Source organism: Mus pahari, chromosome 12 (assembly GCF_900095145.1).
Source record: "Mus pahari chromosome 12, PAHARI_EIJ_v1.1, whole genome shotgun sequence".
Classification (NCBI taxonomy): domain Eukaryota; kingdom Metazoa; phylum Chordata; class Mammalia; order Rodentia; family Muridae; genus Mus; species Mus pahari.
Window position 1 is genome coordinate 38,437,840 of NC_034601.1, and position 4,447 is coordinate 38,442,286.

Here is a 4,447-nt window from a genome sequence, read left to right on the forward strand (position 1 = left end):
CCCTGCCCTGCCCTCCCCTGCCCTCCCCTCCCTTGCCCTGCCCTGCCCTCCCCTGCCCTGCCACTTCAAGTCCCTGCCACACTAACAGACTGTAACCTGGCACTGTGAGCTAAAATAAACCCCCTCTCCTCTAAGCTGCTTTTTGTCAGGGCAGCGGCAACAGAAACCAAACTAGAACATCATTTTTTCTTTCGCTCTCTGTCTCCTTCTCCCTCCATCCTTTCCTTCATTTAAAAGGCCCTGGGTGCCTACAGAGCATCAAGCTCTGAAGGGACGAGGGTCAGCAAAGAATTGCTCAGCGCCCAAGCATTGAAAAAGTTTGGTCTCTATAAAACCACCGTCAGCTCTCGCCTGGGCTCTTGGCAGAGCTGTATTGGCGATGTCCCACGGTGTACAGCCTGAAAATCTGTATTTTCACCAGGGGAGATCCAAAGCCTCATGTCCCGCCCATCCCACCAGTGTACAAATGATTCTCAACATCCAGGCCTCCATCCTTCTCTTCTGTAAGCAGGGTCCCTCTGTCACTGATCAGCTTCCTCGCCTCCCTGGGTTCTGCCCATTCACAAACCTACTCAGTGACTCATGCACCCTCGGCCCCTCCTCCAGACCTGCAGACAGTGTCTGACTCACCAGCTTCTCCGCAGCCTTCAAGGCTTACATAAAAATATATATCTACCACTTTTGTTGTTGTTTTGTTTTTGAGGCAGGGCTTCTCTGTGAAGCCTTGACTGAGCTGGAACTCACTCTGTAGACCAGGCTGGCCTAAAAACTCAGAGATCTTCTTGCCTGCCTCTCTCTCCTGAGTGGTGGGATTAAAGGCACACACCACCACCAAAGCCAGCCTCTCCACCACTTTTTTAACATCCGAATGCCTTTTAGCTGAAGAAACAGTAAGACCCAATATGTATTCAGGGTAAAATGCTGGGGCTAGACATGATGAGAGTTGCCAAACTTGGTTACCCGGGCAGACAAGCCACAGGTGCAAGGGCTGGTCAGAAGAACTCAACCCAGAAAAGGCTACAAAATAAACAGTCTGCTTTTGTATCACCTTGTGTGTAGAAACGAAAGGAAGTAGATTTGTCCCATTTGGAAAATGCAAAAAACTTAAGAGTTGGTTTTAGAAGGGAAAAGTTAAGGACTTCTTCTTGCCCAGAGAGAAGGTTTCAACAGTTAAGGGTGGGCATCACCAAGCATGACAACTTGAGCTGGATCACTGGTACCCACATAGTGGAAGAAGAGAGCTGACCTCCTGTGATAGTTTGTATATGCTTGGTCTAGGGAGTAGCACTATTAGAAGGTGTGCCCCTTTCAAGTAGGTGTAGCCTTTTTGGAATAGGCATATCACTGTGGGTATGGGCTTTAAGACCCTCATCCTAGCTGCCTGAAAGCCAGTATTTTGCTAACAGTCTTCAGATGAAGATGTAGAACTCTCAGCTCTTCCTGTACCATGCCTGCCTGGATGCTGCCATGTTCCCGCCTTGATGATAATGGACTGAATCTCTGAACCTGTAAACCAGACCCAATTAAATGTTGTCCTTATAAGAGTTGCCTTGTCATGGTATCTGTTCACAGCAGCAAAACCCTAAGACACCTCCGTACTCAGCCGTGGCCTGTGTATCTCCTCACAAGTGTTTCCACTTACCCAAACCTATGCATATACATACACAACTCTATGTGAAAATGTTTTTAAGACTTTTCTGCTGCCCCTGGAAGGATGACTCAACATTTAAGAGCATACACTACTCTTCCATGGAACTACAGGTTGGTTTCTAGCACGTGAATCAGGTGGCTCACAACTGCATGTAAGTTCAACTCTAAGGAATCAAATCCCCTCTTCTGGCCTCTGTGGGTATCCACACACAGGTGACAGACACACAGTTTCACACATATACAGAAATAACAAATCTTTTTTTTAAAAAAAGACCTTTTTCTGAAAAGGAAAACAGTCCATATCAATCAGTGCTGGTCTTCAGAGACAGTTAGGGGTAACAATGAATAGATTGTAGAGCCAGATATTCAGGACCAAAATCATCCTTGTTTGGCATGCTTTTAAAAATCAGGGAAGCAGGTACAGTGAGTGACTTCCTAGAGCAAAATGTGACCCTTGGAGGCCAGTCAGAGCCTGACTCCAATTTCAATTAGAAATTGGAATTCTAAAATGAGCCCCATTCCCCTTTGTCCCTCCTGACTACTGGACCAGAGGACTAAGTAGTTCTGGTCAGAATTCATGCAGCAAGTTGGGTGGGGTAAGTCCTGGGGGGAGGATTTCATATTTGCCTATGAAGGGGCAAGAAGTCCCTGCCTAAATGTAAAACAATACCCAGACATGTGTTCACAGCCCAGTCTCCCCCTGAGCCAGCTCTAGGCTCCAGCCAGTTCCTTTAAGGACCAGACCTAAGAGCCTGAGTCGGCAGATGCCATGTCTCCGAGGGAAAGGGAGGCAAGAGTGGCCACACCTTCTACAAGGCTGGTTACTTGTACAAGGAAACAATGAAAGGGTCACTCAGTGATATCTTTGGGCTTCCGATCTCAGCACCCCATCCCACTCCTAGCTTAGAAATAGTGGCAGGAGCTCCAGAGCTCTTCTAGCTGTCCCATCTTTCAGGTCTTTCCCTCTAACCAAAGAGAAACAACATTGAAGACTCAGGGATCAGGCATTCTGATCTTACCTGGTGCTAGGACCTCCTGGTCCCCCCCCCCCTATTGTGGCAGAGGACAGCAGAAGGTTCTATTTACCTTGCACCCTGCAGGATGCAAAGACAGAAGAGATGAGATCAAGCTATTCTTAACCCTAGAAAGAACCTGCCTTATCCTCCCATATCCATTACAAAGCTACCTCCTGATGGAGATGTCTGCCCAATGGAGTACACCCAAAGCTACCTCAAAAACTCTAGAGACACAACCTAAAAGGAATGTTTAGGTGCTGGGGCTTGAGTAAGTCTGTGAGCCCTGGAACCTATGGCTGACTCTGGCTCACAAGGAAGAGAACTGAGGATTGCTGACTCTGCTGATCAAGTTCTTTCAAGGAGAGATGACTGGATTCCCACCACTCCCATAAGCTGCCAAATTCAGTGGACTCAGAGCTTCTTTGTCTTCCCAGCTTCATAAACAGGACAGAAAGCCCTAGGATTGGTGGGCATGCAGAGTCAGAAGAAAAGTCGCTGGGAACAAGCAGCTGACCCTGTCTCCTCTAGTCTCTCCCCACAGGTCTGCTTCTAACCAACACCCCCTTCCGTTTTCATCCTGAAACTGCATGGCAGCATCACATAATTAGAAAAAGCTATTCATTGCACTCACTGAGGCTCAGCCAGGTCTAATGTATCAGGACCTCATCATAGATATGGCTACAAATGGACAAATGGGGTTTTGCAACAGGGTGGGTGGGGTTGGGGCGAGAATTGGGATCAACTCCAAATACAGTATTTGTTTGTGGGAAGGAACAGCCAGGGAACCAGACTCCACTGTGCCTAAAAGGCACAGAGACGCAGCCTCGGGTTAAGTGGAGTTCTTCTTCAACTGGCCTACCAGGATTCTTGCAGGTGACAGTAGAGGAGGACCAGATACCAACCTGAGAAAGTGATGAAGGAGACAGGTCAGAGAAGCAATGTGGTCAGACACAAAGGGGAGGGGTTTAGGCAGGCGAGTTTTCAGGGTCCTTGGCTAACACTGGGTTTTACAGGAGAGTGTACAGATGGGTTTTAAAGGCTCACAACCTGCCTAAATTTGGCAAGGCAAATACTCTTTGTAACTGTGTTTTCTACCAAACCACTCTAACTGTGTGAGAGCCAAAGTTATGTTTTAGCCTGAGTGATTTCCCAGGGTGACTAAGACCTTTAAAGTCCAAGTTATTTCTCTGTCACTTAAAGCATACAGATGTAAACATAGAGGAAATGCCCCTAATTAGTTCAATGAAATGAAAATTAAATGATTAAGATAAGCAATAAAAGAAAACTAAATCTCAGTCTTCCAATATTGAGAAAAAATTATTTAAAAATACACCTTTACACAGACCCAGGAACATATTAAACAAAACATACCATGATAAGGTAGGGTCCATTCCAGGATGTTGAGAAAGATTTAAAACTGAGAAATCCATTAATATTAAATATTACACTTAAAGCACATGATCATTTCATTTTATTATGATAAAAATCCTGAAAAAAATCAATAAGCATGACTGATTTTTTTAAAGCTCAATAGAATAAGAATGAATGCATTATTTTTTCCTTCACATAATTACATACACTCAATTACCTCCAAAGCTAGCATCTTTTTTGATGCCAAAAAAACACTATAGGTATTTTCACTAAAATCAGGAATGAATACCGGGAGAACGAGGCAGTCCAATGAACACCAGCATTTGGAGGTATAATTTGAAACAAGGAAATAGCACTATTTCTAGTTATAGCTGATTGTGTATATGTTAAAGACTTGGTGGTAAAAAAGA